General features: G+C 37.7%; 1 protein-coding gene and 1 pseudogene across 1 annotated transcript in view; one reads left to right on the forward strand and one right to left on the reverse strand.

Moving 5' to 3' along the window:
- Positions 1 to 310: 310 nt before the first annotated feature.
- Positions 311 to 2264, forward strand: LOC144251309 (C2 domain-containing protein 2 pseudogene; annotated as a pseudogene).
- Positions 710 to 17602, reverse strand: part of LOC144251317 (receptor-type tyrosine-protein phosphatase gamma-like) — a 152138-nt gene continuing 135245 nt past the window's right edge. Inside the window, exon 5 of the mRNA XM_077794331.1 lies at positions 710 to 787. The gene's annotated coding sequence lies outside the window, so the exon portion shown is untranslated. The remainder of the gene's footprint in view (positions 788 to 17602) is intronic.

Genomic DNA, 17602 nt, shown 5'->3' on the forward strand with positions numbered 1-17602 from the left:
TCTCACTCATGAATTATTCATAAGAATGATAGAAAGTTCAATTTATATAAGGATGAAGAGAGATGCACTAGTCAGGCATACTGACCATTCCCTACCATGGCCTCCTGGCTCCAGCAGTGCATTCCCTCCCTGCTCCCCTCACTGGGCCTCAGGGCTCTGCACCTCTCCAAGTTTGGGGCCATTGTGCCCTCTTCAGCCACTGGCTGGCCACCAGCAGATGTCCTAAGTTTGCTGCTGGCCAGGTATGAGTCCTGGCACAGGGACTACTCCAGAAAGTTAGGGCAAGGCAGGCAGTGTATGAGCCAACATCATGGCCCTTCTAGGCTGCTGGATTGGTGAGATTCAGTGGTTCATGTTGATATTACTCTTCATTTTGGCCCTGGTCAATGGGGGCCTCTACCTGATGGAGTGGGTGCTGGCCAGGGGGTGACCTGCTGCCACAACAGTGGGCAGAGCCCAAAGAGGAGCAGTGCCTGGAGTCAGATGTGCTGCTTTCTTAGATCCTGACTCTGAACAGCTGAAGAAAAAAGTGGTAGGCAGCCTGGATGGTCACCCTGAAACATGAGGTCAAAAGGAGAAGGGACCCCCTGCAGCTCTCCTTTCAGCAGGATCAGTGGCCAGAACTCCAGGAACTGGTAGTTGGAGAAGTCTCCAGCATGGTCCAGTCAGCCCAGGAGAAGGTGGTGACCTGTCACATGGTAGGCAAGAACCATCAGTTCTTGGTCAGCGCAGCATCCTCAGCAGTGGGCTCAGACATCAGATGTATGACATGCAGCTCTTCCTGGAGCTATGCATGAAAGAAAAGAAAGAAGACATCAGATTACGTGGTCCTGCATCCATGTACCAGAAGTGACCATCCAGATCCAGCCTAAAGCACCAAGGGAGGGCCAGGTGGGTGAGACAAATGCAATACTTGAAACCCTCAAGGATATTTTGAAGAACCTGGAGAGTTCTGCCTCTCTATCAGTGGTTCTGAACACCACACCTATAGATGTAAAAGAGGCTCAGAATCTACAGCACATTTCATGTACTATTCAAGAATCCTGTCCTCCTAAACCTCCAAGGACTCATGAACTAAAACCACAGGTGAAGTGCTGAGAGAGCCATAGTCAAGTAGGAATGAAGCATGGCATTTTTGGTTGAAAGGTGACCCCAGCAAACCATTGAGATGATGATGATGATGTTAAGATTTGCATTCAATTGGAGTTTAGACCCCTGCTGTCTGCCTAGGCCTGCTACTTTGGAGCTCTCTGGGGAATCCCAGAGAGTTCCCATTGGTTGGGGAAGTGCGGTAGGAGGGAATTCCGGAGGAGGGATTTCCTGTTGTTGTAGTGTGTCCTGGGGGAAGGCCGCGTGCCTGGCATTCGCGGGAGATTTGGAAATAAAGTTTGTTCCTGCTTGAGTGGCTCGTGATTTTGTGCCTAGCCAGACTGCACCAGTGAAGAATATCAGGGCCTCACTGCAAAATGATCTTGGTGCTTCAGGTACTATTAACCCTATGTGCATTGCCCAGCTAAATGATCCTGTCCAGAGATTCACCAGCACCCTAGCCAAGAACAGTATTCACCTCATTTGGAAGGAAGAGTTTATTTTTGAGCTGAACACCAAGTACAGGGAGTTACACCTGCGGATTGCAGAGGACTGGTGGTCCTCAGAGGTCTGCTGGCCATGACCACTGTCTCTCTGGACCTATTCTAGAAGCAGTTTTCCAGGCTGCAGAACTTTTCACTGGCCCACCCTCATCAGCTTGGGGCTGGGATCAGTCGCTGAAGAGTTTCCTTACATAGAACCTAGTGACTTCAAATCCTGTCAAACCCCTCCCCCTGTTGCCCCTACCAAGATAGAAAAGGACCACACTGTGATTCCATGTGGGACTGTGGTCACTAATGTCACTGCCATGAAGACCAAGCTTCACTGTAATATGGGGAGGCTGTCCCAGCTGAGGTCTGAATCTCTGCTGAAGATGTCCATCAGGTGAAGGTCATCAAGAAGGACACTCCATTGAGGCCATCTTGTGTCATGGTGTTCCTGTCAGCAAGATGTTCTCTTCTTCAGATACAGACCTGCTGGAGTTGAACAGCATCAATCAGATCACTAAAGTTGCCATCCAGCAGCGCACTGAATCTTCAAACCTGAAACTCAAGTCTCCACTGAAAAAGAGCACTAACATCATTTTGGGGATCTCCAAGATCTCACATCATGCCCTACACACAGGCAGACGAATGCCAGCAACAGGCTTTGACGTGATTGTTTCAAGATTATAGAAAGCAACTATACAGGTATGTCCAGGATCCTGTGTGTCTAGGAGTTTTCCTCTATTTTGCATTAGATGACTGCCAATTTTTTAAGTGTTGATTTTATTTATTAGTATATAAAAACTACACAGAATAGTGGTTTTATTGTGGTATGTTTGTATATGCACATTATAGTTTCATAAATTTAAATCCTCAGTACCCCCTTTCCCTCCTTCCTTCTCCTCCCCTCATTTCCTTCCTCTTCCTTATTGTTCTCCCTTCTATTTTCATGAGTTCTCTTTTTTTTTCTTACTGTATTCTACATTTGAGAGAAAACATGATTCTTGACTTTCTGAGTCTACTTTCTTTTGTCTAACACAATGCTCTCCCATTCCATCCATTTTCCTGCAAATGACATAATTTTGTAATTCTTTATGGCTGAATAAAACTTCATTATGTCTATATATCACATTTTCTTTATCTATTCATCTACTGACTGATACCTAGGTTGGTTCCTAACTTGGTAATTCATACAGTAATTCACAGTTCGCAATAGTGAGTAATGCTGCTACAAACATGAACAGGCCTGGATCACTATAGTATGCTTACCTTAATTCTTTTGGATAAATACTGAGGAGTAAATGGTGTAGCTGCATGATATGATGATTCCCTTCCTAATCTTGGGGGGAATCTCCATAATGATTCCCATAGTGGCTATACTAATTTACATTCCTACAAACTGTGTATGAGAGTTCTTTCCTCCCGCCCTCCATTCTGCTAGCATTTATTGTTATTTTTATTTTTGATGGCTGTCTTTCCAAAATGAGTAAAATCTCAGTGTAGTTTTAATTTCCATTTCCCCATGACTATAGTTGTCTCAAGGCAACTATATTTTTTAAATGTGTTTTATAAATATATATTTTTAATTTTGTATAAATACACAAACACATTTTTAAATATAATTTTTGACAATTTTTTACTTTTTTGAGAAATGTCCGTTTATCTTTTTTTGCCCACTTATTAAAATGGGTGTTTTGATATTAAGTTTTTTTAGTTCTTTGTATATTAGAGATATTAATCTTTTGCCAGAAGAATAACTAGCAAAGATTTTCTCCCTTTCTGTAGATTCTGTCCTTGTGCAATGAATTTTCTCCTTTGCTGTCTCCTTTGATGTTTTAGTTTGATGCCATCTAAATTATTGCTCTTATTCACTGAGTTGTAGAAATCCTGTTAAGGGAATCATTGCCTATACTTGTATGTTGTAGCTTTTCCTTTTTACTCTTCTGTCAGTTGCAGTTTCTGGTCTTATTCCTAGGTCTTTGGTCCAATTGAGTTGACTTTTGTACAGAGAGAGAGAGATAGGTATGTATTTTCAATCTTATGAATATCCAGTTTTCCCAGCATCACTTGTTAAGGAGGCTGTTTTGTCTCCAATGTAACTTTTTGGCACATTTGTCAACCAGATTTCTGTAGCTGTGTGGGTTTGTTTCTGTGTCTTCTATTCTGTTCCATTGGTCTGTGTGTCTCTATGCCAGTACCAAAGTGGTTACTATGACTATGTAGTATAATTTAAAGTCAGGCATTGTGATACCTCCAGCTTTAATCTTTTTGCTCAGATTTTCTGACTATCCAGGTCTTTTGTTCTTCTGGATAAATATAAGGATTTTTTTCTGGTTTTGAAAAGAATATCATTGGTATTTCTATTGCACTTGCATTGGAACTGCAGATTGATTTTGGTAATATGGCCATTTTAACAATATTAAATCTCCCTAACCATGAACATGGGAGGTCTTTCTATCTTTTGGTGTCTTCTTCAGCTGGATTTTTTTTTCATTTTTTTGGTAAATTTTTCTTATAGAAGTTTTTAACCTTTTTTGGTTAAATTTGTTGCTAACTATTTTATGTTCTTGGAAGCTATCATTAATGAAAAAATTTTCCTGATTTCTTTTTCAGCAGATCCATCACTACTGAATAGAAAAGTGATTGATTTCTATATGTTGATTTTGTATCCTGTTAATTTTCTGAGTTTATCAGCTTTAGAAGTTTCCTGGTGGAGCTTTTCAGATCTTCTAAGTTTAGGATAATATCATTGCAGACAGGGGTAATTTGATTTTCTTCCTTTCTATCTGAACCACTTTTATTTCCCTTTCTTGCCTAATTGCTGGGGCTAAAGTTTCATGAACTATATTGAATAGGAGTGGTGAGAGTGGACATCCTTGTCTTGTTCCTGATTTTAGAAGAAATCCTTTCAGGTTTTTCCTATTCAGTGCAGTGTTGACATTGTGTTTGTCATATATGGACTTGATATGGTAAGGACTATCACCAGTGTGGCCAGGAACACCAGCAGTGTCAGCTCAACATTGTGCACATCTTGAGCAGAGGATGGTCACCTCAAGTTGGCTGGCACGGTGACTTCAGCATTGGTTGCCAGGTGCTGCAGGGCACTGCTACCCCCTCATCTTTATGGAGAGCCCAGGACCATGGCACCTGGAGACCCTGTGGCAGCGATGCCCTTCCATGGTGAACACAGCACATATGAGGAGAGGGGGTGAGCACTGGAACACCTGGCACCCACAAGGCCCTGGATGCCACTGCTGGAGGATCCCCTGGCCTCCAGGGACATCAGATGTCAATGTCTCCTAGAGGCTGCTGCAGCAGCTTCTTTGGCCCCCAGTATGTTATATTTCTATTCTTGTTTGAGTCAGAATTTTTTATTTTCTTCTCAGAATCCTTTGTTGATCAAATCATCATTAAAATGTGTATTGTTCAATCTCCATGTCTTTGTATAGTTTCTGTGGTTTTCTACTTGCTATTAATTTTTAATGTCATTCCATTATCATTAGAATAGGATACATGGAAATATTTCAATATTTTCATATCTGCTAACACTTGCTTTATTGCCTAAAATATGATCTATTTTGGTGAAAACTGAAAATAAAGTGTATTCAGCAGTTGTTAGATGAAATATTCTGTAGTATCTTTGTTAACTTTATGTCTGGAAGACCTATCTATTAGTGAGAGAGATACATTGGAATCATCTGGTATTATTATACTGGGGCCTATATGAACCTTTATGTGGCATAGTGTTTTATGTTATTAGGTGTGCACATCTTGGGCAGGCCAGCATGGTGGCTTCGATGGTGGTTTCCAGGTCCCGCAGGGCACTGATACCCTCTTATCTCTCTGAGAAGCCCAGGACCAAGGCATGATTTTTTCCTTTACGAATATGTGGTGACCTTCTTTTTCTCCTCTAACTATTTTTTGCTTGAAATGTGCACTGTTGGATATGAATAGATATTCCTTCTTCCTTTCAGATATCATTTACATGAAATGTCATTTTTCATTCTTTTTCTTTTAGCCTGTGAATATCCTTGACCATAAATGTGTTTTTTGCAGGCAACAGTAATTGGGACTTGTTTTTTTAGTTCAGTCTCACGATCTATGTCTATGATTTGTAGAAATGAGACCATTTATATTCTCTATGTCTATTTTTTATAGAAATGAGACCATTTATATTCAGTGTTATTATAGGAGGAATGTGTTATTTCTTGTCATTTTGATTTACATTTAATGTTTGCTTCTATCCTAATTGTTACATGTTCATCCACACTTCTAATGTAATTTATTCTTATCCAAGATCTCTCAGTTGTTTTTAATCTTCTATATGTAGAATTCTTCTAAGTATCTTCTACAATGCACCCATAGTAGTAATGATTTTTTTTTTCATTTATACTCATCTTAGTAGGTGTTTTTTTCTTCTTCATTTCTGATATTACCATTCTGGTGGTTTATTGAAGACAGTGATCTTGGTTGGCTGTTATTTTCTTTCAGAATTTGAAATACATTATTCCAAGTCCTCCTGGACATTAGGGTTTCTGTTAAGAAATTGACTGTTGGTTTTTCTGTAAATGTGACTTGGCTTTTGAAATTGTAGTAGCTGTTAAAATCCTTTCTTTGAACTAAAATTTTGACATTGTAATTATAATAGGGTGTGAAAAAGAAGAAGTTCTTTTCTGGTCTGGTGTATTTGAGGTTCTAAATGCTTCTGGTGTCAGGAGGTTCATCTCATTCCCAAGACTTCAGGCATTTTTCTGCTGTTATATCACTGTCATGATCTTGTATCTCTGATCCTTCTGTAATGTCTGAGCATTAAGTTTGATCTCTTAATATTGTTTCAGAGTTCTTGTAAATTATGATTGTAGTTTCTTATTATTTTTAAATACTGTCTGAATGTTCTTATTATTTTTAAATACTGTGTGATGTCCGCATGATATTCAAGCTGTGAAATTCTGTCTTCTACTTAACCTAATATACTAGAAACACATTCAGTTCAGTTTTTTATTTGATTAATTTTGTCTGTCATATCCAAGATTTCTTTAGTTCTTTTTCAATATCTCTATCTCGTCATTGATTTTTTTTATATCCTCCTGTACTGATGTCCTTAATTCATTCAATTTTTTTGCATCATCTTAGAATTCATTAATCAAAAAAAATATTTTAGATGTTGATGGGCCTTTATTTTATTCATTCATTGAGAATGGAAACCAGTACATGCAAGGCAAGGGCTCTACTGCTGAGCCACACTCCCACCCCCCAGATCCATTAATTTTTAAATAATACATTTTTTAATCCAGTATTTCATCCTCTTTGATACTTTTGGAGTCTGTGGGTATATTACAGACCTTAAGAGGTGTCTTATTACATTGTTATTTGTTTGTTTTTTTAATATTTATTTTTAAGTTGTAGTTGGATATAATATCTTTAATTAATTCATTTATTTTTATGTGACACTGAGGCTCAAACCCAGAGTCTCACCCATGCTAGGCAAGCATTTTACCACTGAGCCACAATCACAGCCCCTACATTGTTTTTTGCTATCACTTGTATTCTTATTTTGAGATTTGTATATCTGATAGTCTGGGATTTTCTTCCACTTTTATTTGAGGATATTCTTAAGCCCAGCTTTCTCTTAGCAAGATGTTCTAGGATATCAGGTTGTTGTGGATTGTTGAATCTATTTCTCAGTGGTTTTTGTCATATAATTATTCTGCTAATTTTTTGTGATTATTAGTGATCAAAGCAAACATTCAAAGTTGTGTAGTATGTCAGAGCTTGAGAATTCCCCTTTCTCTGTAGATTTCACAGGATCTTTCTAGTAGATCCGACAATTATGTTGCATATATCAGGGTATAGACATACCCTCCATGATTGCTCCTCTACATTTGACAACTCTGTATATTCTAAGAGTGTATAGGAGTGTCTTATGTTGAGGTCTTTCTGTCATTTCTCTCTGCTGTGGCTGTGTGATAAGCAAGAATTATATAAACTAACTAGTTTTAAAAGATGGCAAAAATACATTTCATTAAGAAGGAAGAAAATGGGAAAGGAAAGCAAAAGAAATGTACCCTTAGAGAGAGCAAAGGCTGGGCAGATGATGCGCCCCTTACTCTTGTATTGCTTGACAGACTGCTGCTGGAGTGGCCTAGATTCAAAGCTTATTTAAATAGCTCTTGACTACTCAGCCTCACATGGTAGGATTGAATGGTAAGTACTGTCTGTTGAAGTTTGGTTAGGACACACTAGACTGATGCATCCCCAGATTGGGGCTGATATTGAATTCTAAATGGGAAACTCTGGTGGCTGAGGTCAAACTCTGTGTTGAACTTTTTTGGGTGGAGTCTACTACACTGAAATTAGGAGAACACACCCCTAGGGCCTGGCAGATGCTCTGGGGTCTGTATGTCAGGTGAATTCTGAGAATTCTACTTATAGAATCTCCTGGGTGGAGAGGTTGTGACAGGTCTTGGGCACTCCACCATCAACTATGGCCTTTCAAGGCTCAGTCCTCAAATGCAATTATGTCCACCTGTTCAGCTTCCAAATCCTCCTCAGCTGATTGTGCAAGCCATCAGACTGAAAGGGAAGCAAGTTTCTCTCCACTCCAAATCTCTGACCTCAATCCCCTTTGATTTCAATGGATTTCTGCCAGGTGTACCCTGGCCACATGATAGGAGTTGGCAAGGACAGTCTCGCAGTATTTGCTGTGATCTCCCTGGTTCCTGCAGCAGCACTAAGCAATACATCAACAAATTTGATACACATTTTTGAGAAAGCTACCCTGGCTGCATGTGGAGAGTGGGTGGCATCAAAGGTAGATGCTTGTATCTCCAGTTGAGGTCAAGAACAGGTCACTTGGATTTGGATGATAACAGAGGAAAAATACTTAAATGGCTGGATTGGAAGCAGCCTTAGAAGAGGACTGGAATAACTGGCTATTGGGAGACGAAGATGTCAGGAATTCTACTAGGTCTGCCTTAGACAACTGGTGAGATAATAATACCCTACACACAAAGGATCAGGTGTGGGATCATTTGTTTGATTTTACACCTGGTATGTTTGTGGTGTACTTGAGGATTCATAATGAGGCTGACAAATTCAAAGCTGGGACTGGGTCTGTAACTATCATTCTCTTCATAGGTATTAACAGAAGCCACTGGCATGAGAAAATGGATTATTAGATTTTAAAATGAAATCTATATCCCCTTCCAGGTGATGATTTTGGGGATGATGATCTTGAAGTATAAGTAAATTTATAATTGTAAGGCAATATTACAGATGAATATTAACATTTAGGCTAAACATGAAATTATGTTTTAACATTTAGCCTAAACATGAATTTGCATTTGAATAACCAAGTTGGCTTTCTGGCATATTCTAATTAGTTATATAATTATATACAATTAATTATATATTCCACATAGCTCCTCTGAACCAGAGTCAATTTGTAGAGAACTTCCTTTTTTTCCTTTCGTTAAAAAGTAACACTGCATGAAGCCAACTTTTATTCCAGAAGAAAACTTCTCTAGGTTCCATCCCCAAGATCCTTTGCTTTATCTTTCCATCTTGGGCTGGTTTATGACAGCCATTACTTTCTAAACATTTATGTCAAGGTTGACTGCTGGCTCTTCCCACACTTATTGAGTATGTGAACTTTCACGTAAGTGCTCAATCAGCATATAACAAAGATGTTTAATCATCCCAAAGTAATGCTTTGGATTACTTAATAATCTGGAAATTCAAGCAAAATCAAAGGAAGTTCTCTACAAATTCATTATTGCAACAACTGGAATTTTTAATTTAATGCCTGGAATGTATTGCAAGAAATGTCCTTTTAAAGAATCATACTACCTTGTTATATTAATGCTTACACTATGAAATGCAGCCTACCTTGTTATATTAATGCTTACACTATGAAATCCAGCCAGATGGCAAACAGAAAACAAAGAATGCAGGAAGAAGCATTAAGAAACAGAATACAAAATAAAGTGACACAAGTATATCCAAACACATTTGACATTCAGCATTTTGTGATAAACTTCTCTAATAAAGTAAAGAATCTATCGTTAATAAAGTTACATAAAGGGGCTTAAGAAGTCTGCAGGGTGCAGACAAGTAGTAAACCAGGCCTCCTATAGCCTTCCATGATACTTTCTGTTTACCCCTAAAATCAGCTTTGTTTGCCTATTTCTTATACATACATGGGTTTTTCATCATAAAATTAACACCAGTAAAATTGGTTAGATACTCAAATAAACCTGATATATCTGGGAAGAAATAAGACACAAATATCAAAAGTATAATCAATGATTTGGTCTTACTCTAATCAGTTGAGGAGATGTCCTTAGCTCAGAATTGCTTAGGTAATTGTAGTTTTTGTCCCCCATGAAAGCAGTAATCTAAATGAGCTTTCTTAGATGAGTTTAAATGTTATTTCAGTTTCTGATGTTGTGTCCTTACTATAGGGGACAATGCAGCACTCAGTGTAGGTATGGCACATAGTGGTTGATGAGTACGTCTGTTGTGTCGAATGAGCTAGAAAGAGCCTCTTAGAGGTCTAGAGAAGCATATGTTTGCTCATATTAATAATTTTTCAAAAATTAAATAAGATTAGGGGAGTAGGTCTCTTTATAGTTCCCTCTTCTAAAAAGGATAGAATATGACAATAACATGGATTTATTATCACTTTATGCGTCACACCTGTGAAAACACAATCTGTGTTTCATATTCTCCAAAAAAGGACAAATATCATTACAATCAAATAAAATGTGACTAAAAAAGACACACAATCTCATAATTGACCGTACATTTAGAAATACTTGTGACAAGTGAATGGAGATATAACTGAGGTCACTAGAACCAAGTGAGTTAGTCTGGGTCATGTTTGTCAATAGAACTGCACTTTGAAGGAAGTTTTTGGGGATAGAACATAAGCTCAACTAAGAAAGAAGATTAGGCAATTATATGTTCCAGCCCCCCCAAAATCCAAACAAATAGATGGCTGCAAGGAAAATTCAGATTTCAGTTCATTTCTCTTAGATATCAAAATCAGAATCTCCAAAGGATTGATGTAGTAAAAATAGGTTTTAATGTCCTAGTGAAATCTCTACATTCTATTCAATTTCCTTAGTCCTTTGAAGATAGAGGAGGCTGATTATTTTCTAATTATCATTCTCTTAAATATCTTATTATGTTCATTACTTCATTATTGCTGTTTATTTTTCTGGCCCCATGACGACTTTTACTTTTGTTCATATTCTGGATACCGTGCATAGTCTAAGAGGTAAAGAGTATTAAAGTAAATGTAATTTTGTTTTGTTTGGTACTGGGGATTGAACTCAGGGACACTCAACCACTGAGCCACAACCCCAGCCTTATTTTGTATTTTATTTAGAGACGGGGTCTCATTGAGTTGCTTAGCACCTCGCCTTTGCGGAGGCTGGCTTTGAACTCGAGATCCTCCTGTCTCAGCCTCCCAAGCCACTGGGATTATAGGTGTGCACCACTGCATCCAGCTGAAAGGGAGTGTAGTTTTAATTATCATGACCAAAGTTATATGACTGATGATCTTAAGGCATTTTTTACAATGGAACGTTTCCATGTACAAGGGCTTTCTAACAAAGACCATCTCACTGAATGGCTCTTTCAAAACAGTCTCAGCTTTATTCATTCTGCACACTATCAAAATGGTAGCATTATAGTATGATGGCCTTATATTAATGTTCTACTTTCTCTGCTATGCTTTTTAATGACATAACTTGCATTTTTATATTACTGTTAGTCAGCAGACTACATGATATCAGATTACCTGTTTTCCTACTATCAAACCACTGTATATGAAGCCTTTCAGAATTTTAATATAAAGTCTTAATTAGCAAGTATTTTACCAGAACTAAAGTATCTGTATGCTTATAAATGATGAAATAGTTATAATGATAAAAAGAATATAAACTCAGTAATCCAGATGGCCCATGGCATGTTCTTGAAAAAACAATCTTTTGAAACAATCAAGTTACACTTTATGCAAGTTTCTAATTCCCAGCCCCTACTACTAGCTCTTGATACTAGTAAGTCAGTGAGGATGTGCTAAGCCCCCATGTATTTCTTCATTTGTGATGGCTGAATCTTAGAGAGCAAGTTAAGTGATTTTTTCCAATTTCCTGGAGTCTTTTCCTGGCATCCAACTTCACCTAGACAGAATTCTCTGGCCACTAGACTGTGCCAGAGATCATCCAGAATGTGAAATGACATCTGCCAATGATGACTGGTGGTGCAGACAATATGCAGTGAATCAGAGTGCACTCTCTTCCTCCAAATCATAATCTCTATTTAAAAGATTGATTTTATCAAAATTTAGTCCTGCCTGGGCTTGTTCTTACCACAGAGTCCGTCCTTGTGTAAGTGACAGTTGAAGACAAATCTTTCATCATTAACTTGATTATTAATTAAACACCTTTGTCCTGGAGAGAAGCCTTACTCCTTCCATCAGAATATAATGACAGAAAAGGTGTTTCAGAACTTAAAAGCTTAAGTGGCAAATGAGTGTTACTTTGCCTATTATCTATGGCTCTTTTTCAATGAGTATACTAGTTTTCTTGGGTGGCCATAGCAAAGTGCCTCAAACGGGGGGGGGGGGTGTATGTCACAGAAATTTTCTCAAATTTCCCCTTTTTATAGGGACACAGTCATATTGGATTGGATTCTACTCAATGCCCTCATATTAACTTGAATGTCTCCAAAATCCTGTTTCTTTATGAGTTCATATATGTTGGTACTGAGTTAAGATGTCACAATCTTTTGGGAAGACACAGTTCAACCCGGGACAAGTCACATATTGCTCTATCTTTAAATGTTGTCAAATATTATAAAACCCCTTCTTGCTGGTTGTTCTAATGACTACGTAACTACTTGTTCTAATTGATCTCGCTAACTTTGTCAACAAGAATCTTTTTCTTTCCTGTATTTCTTCCTTTTTTTCTTTTTAATTTTCTGTCAATGACTTGACTAAAAAGTAATTTCCCATTTCTGTTCTTAAATTATTTGTCTCTATAATGTATACATTTCATCTTTTTTTTAACTTTGCATTTTCATAAGCTTTCAATGTTTCCATGTTAGATACTACTACTCAGTCCTGGGAGTTTGTTTTATTGCTTTTAATCTTTTACATCTCACAAATCCTTTTAACCATTATTTAAGCTTGGCAACACTCTAAACATAGAAATGCACTTTAAATAGAGGAAAAAATAGTAACATTTTGCACTAAAAAGAAAGACAAATCATCACTGAGAGTCATTCAGCACCTTGTTTATTAATATCTCCTGTTGTGATATTGGTTAAATGGGAAGCAGGTACATACATATGACATTAACTCTGCACTATTTGGCTCTTTTCTGCATGACACCCCTCAGTAGTGTCCTATGACCATCCCCCATCCTGCATCAGCCTAGCTCCCTGGACTCTGGCAGTGGTTTGCCTTCACCCAATGGGAGATACTTGTGGGGAGAGGTGGGCTGGAAGGGAAAGAGACCAGGGTGCTCATTATCTGGCCTCTGTGGTTCTTATTTGGAGACAGCCCTGGTAGGGGCTGAGTTCTGAGACCATTGCTGAGGTGGTATTTGTTCTTCCATGACAGCCTCAAGCCAAGATCCAGGAGCATGCCTCTCCCTGTCACACTTAGATGTGCAGCCTACTCTTAGGTGGTGTTTGTCCATCAAGGGTCTCCTCATACTTGCCCACACCTCTGAGAGCAGTCCTTTCCTCAAAGATTCTTCATCAGTCCATCTTTGCCATGTATTCCAAGGTCAGGGGATTCTGACTTAAAATTTGAATACAGTTCTCTTTCTTTTCCTATGAACCTTGGAAGAACAACAAACAATCCCTGAGAAAGCACTTGCCTTTCAGCAAGTTATGAAAATGGCCCATGAAAGACCATTTCCATTCAGAAAATAGTTCTTCAAGGGTATTCTACACTTTTGTAGAATGTTCTAAATATGGGGAGATAAAGATGTTTTCTTTAGTTCAGTTAGAGCACCAGCACCCTGGAAGGTAAGACACTAAGCCCTACTGTAAAAAAAAAGTAAAGGCAAATATTATGTGGGCTTAACCTCAAGGATGCCTTATCTGTACTGGGGCCAGATGTTTATTCAGACATAAACATCACCCACATCAGAATGCTCTGCAGTGATTTATTCCACCTGTACTCATAGGCTGGTGTTCCATGGCTCAAACCAGGTAGCTGTGTGGATTATTACAATATTGAAATACTTACATAGTGATTGGTGAAGAATCCTGAATGGCCCCCTGCTGCCAGCCTGTCCCTGCGTCTCCTCTGACAGTGTCTATACCTCCCTGTTCTCCTGGCAGTTGAAGTCCTCTGGGTCAACTCCAACCCTATGGACAGGAAGTTCATTCTTACTGGCTGTAATTTGTGCTATTTTAGTAATTAAGTTTTTAATATCATCTAGTGGATCCTGCTCTTATTTAGCTTTCTGACATTTTGGAGTTCATCATAGCGTTTTCATGTTAATTTGGATTTTTGAAAGTTGTACATTCATTATCTTGACTACTACTTTTTGGCATCCCTTAAGTTTTCCACCCCATCTTCATTTTAATTCACTCTGGAACTGGCCCATCTGTACTCATTCTGGCATATAGTTTTCAAACTGTTAGGGCTGTTATGTGATTTAAAAAAAAAAAAAAAAAAAAAAAGCAATGAAATGATGAGAATGGTGTCAGGTGCTGCTGGACACAGTGGCAGACCCATGTGAAGGGACATGGGGCCAAGATTGCCATTGGGGAAGGCAGAGTCCACCTTCTCTTTCTCTCTGCAGAAAGGGGTATATAGAGTCAGCTTGGGCTGCCATAACAAAGTGCCATGACAGAGTCACTTGAACAATAAAAATAGTAGTTCTAGAGGCTGTAAGGCTGAAATCCAGATGTCATTAGGATGTTTTCTTCTGAGAATTATCTCCCTGGATTATTGTATATGCCATCTTCTCCCTATGTTCTCACGTGGTCCTCCTTCTTATGTGACTTTGTCCTAATCTCTCCTTTTTCATATATATGTATGCATTTATTTATTTATTTATTACATATTATTGTATAAATTAACAGGTTTCATTGTGTAATTTCCATATATACATGTATAATGCATTGTCCTTCTCTCTACCCTTTTTCAACTTCCTCTATCCCTGCTACCTGCTTCCTGGTCCCTAATAATCCTTTTTACTGGATATCTTTTTTTTTTTTGGTTTTTAGTTTCCACATATGAGAAAACACATGAAATACTTGCCTTAATGTGTCTGAATTATTTCCTTTAACAAGATACAGTTCTGTTTTCCTGCAAATGACAGGATTCATTTTTTTTTTGACTGAATCATACTCCATCATTTATACATAGTATATTTGCTTTATTCATGCATCTGTTGACAGGTGCCTTGGCTGAGTTCATATCTTACCTATTGTGAATAGTGTCACAAGAAACATGGTCATTCAGGTGTCTTTTTTATTTGCTGACTTCATTTCTTTTGAATAAATATCAAGCAGTGGTATAGCTGGGTCATATGGTAGTTCTATTTTAATTTTCTGAGGACCATCCATACTGTTTTCTATAGATGTTGTACTAATTTACATTCTTAACAACATTGTATATGATTCTGTTTACATAAGTGTTTTTTTTTTTTTTATAATACCTATTCTAACTGGAATAACCATCTTACCCAACTTGTTAAGATGTAATCTCCTTGTAGATTTAATTTGAATTTTTGTAATGCCTAAAGAGGTTGAGCATTTCATATATAATTATTGGCAATTTGCATTTGAGAACAATCTTGAATAGAATAGTTTGAGAATAGTCTTCTTTTGAGAAGTGTCTTTTAGGTCATTTGTCCATTTATATCATATTACTTGCTTTTTGGTTGTTAAGTTTTCCCTGTATTCATCCTCTGTCAGATGTATAACTGGCAAAGATTGACTCCTATTCTCTTTGTTTTCTCTTCACTCTGCTGATTATATTCTTAGCAGTGCAGAAATTTTTTAATTTGATGCAATCCTGCTAGTTCATTCTCATTCTGATTTCCTGTGCTGTTGGAGTCCTATCTTGGAAATCATTACTTTTGCTACAGTCTTGAAGCATTTCCCCTATGTTTTCTCTAGCAGTTTCAAAGGATCCTGTCTTACATTAAGATCTTTAATCCTGAGTTGATTTTTATACAGGGTAAGAGATGATGATATAGTTTTGATCTTCTACATGGGAGTATTCCAGTTTTCCCAGCACCATTTGTTGAAGAAGGCTTTCTTTCTCCAATATTTTGGTACCTTTGTTGACAGTCAGTTCGAGTGTGTATTTACTTCTGAGTTTTCTGTTCTGTTCCACTGATATATTTGCTTCTTTTTATGCCACTTACTATACTGTTTTTGTTACTATGTCTCTCAGGTATAATGGTGTTTCTAGCATTGCTCTTTTTTCTCAAAATTGTTTTAGCTATTCTGGATTTTTTTTTTTTTTTTTTTTTTTTTTGCTGACATATGGATTTTAGAATTTTTTTCTATTTTTGTGAAGAGTCTCATTGGTATTTTGTTGGGCACTGCATTGTAGATTGCTTTTGATAGTATGGCCATTTTAATAATACTAGTTCTCCTGATTCATGAACACAGTAGGCATTTCCAACTTCTAATGTGTTCTTCATTATCTTTCTTCAATACTTTATAATTTGCATTGTAGAAGTCTTTCTCATTCTCAGGTTTATTCCTAGGTATTTCTTCCTCTTCTTTTCTTTAACCTTCTCCTATTCTTCCCTTTCCCCTATATTCTTCCCTTCCTCTTTATTCATTGCTATAATAAAATAACTTTCATGATTACTTTCTCAGAGAATTTCTTATTGGTTTATACAAAAACAACTGACTTTTAAAAAAAAAAATTTAGTTGTTGGTGGACTTTATTTTATTTGTTTTTATGTAGTGCTGAGGATTGAACCTAATGCCTCACACGTGCCAGGCAAGTGCTCTACCACAGAGCCTCAGCCCCAGCCCTCATGATACTAACGATTTGAGTTCTATTTTTATTATTATTTTTATGTAGGCATCATTGCTATAAACTTGTCTATTAGCACTCTTTTCCCTGTTCTGATATGTTGTGGTTCCATTTAATTTCATTCAAGGAGTTTTAAGATATCTTCTATAACCTACTGTTCACTTAATAGGTTTCTCAATCTGCATGTGTTTGTGTATTTTCTGCAGTTATTTCTAGTTTCTTTTCATTGTGATCAGATAAAATACAAGAAATTATTTCATTTACAAAAATCTGGTAGGAAGTGTTGGGGTTATGGTTCAGTGGTAGAGCACTCATCTAGTATGTGTGAGGCCCTGGATTCAGTTCTCAGGACCACATATCATTAAATAAAATAAAGGTCCATCAATATATATATATATATATATATTTTTTTTTAAATCTGGTGGGAGTTGCTCCGTGGCCTAATATTTGGTCTATTTTGGGAAACATTTACTATGCTGAAGAAAATGTGTATTTCGTAACTGTTGGGTGGAATATTTTGTAGATGTTTGTTAAGTCTATTTGATCTATGCATGGGCTGTCTCTCATCTAGCGAGCAGGTCCACAGAACAGGGTAGAGAAGAGTGTGTCTTCAGAGTGGCCAATCAAGACCTCCAGAGACCATGCAGGAAGCAGGTCTGATTTTATTGCATAGTAAATATGTATATATATTTAGGCAGTAGCTAAGCAGATTACAGGCAGCCATCAATGCAATTTCTGGCCAACTGTCCTTGCAGCAACCAATTGAAGAGCTGGTCGTGGAGTAAGCACTGGGACCACAACACATGGCCTCATGTCCAGGACTGTGCCTACAAGAGTAAGCAGTTTACGGCTCACGTGCCTAGCATGAGGGGAGTGGTTTGCGGCTCAGGCGTCCTTAATGTATGCCATGTATGCAGTACTTCATGCACTTGTCCTCACAGATCTATAGTGTAAAGTAAATCTGATGTTTCTTTGTAGATTGTTTTTGGTCTGAATTTAT

Source organism: Urocitellus parryii, assembly GCF_045843805.1.
Source record: "Urocitellus parryii isolate mUroPar1 chromosome 13 unlocalized genomic scaffold, mUroPar1.hap1 SUPER_13_unloc_10, whole genome shotgun sequence".
NCBI classification, from domain to species: domain Eukaryota; kingdom Metazoa; phylum Chordata; class Mammalia; order Rodentia; family Sciuridae; genus Urocitellus; species Urocitellus parryii.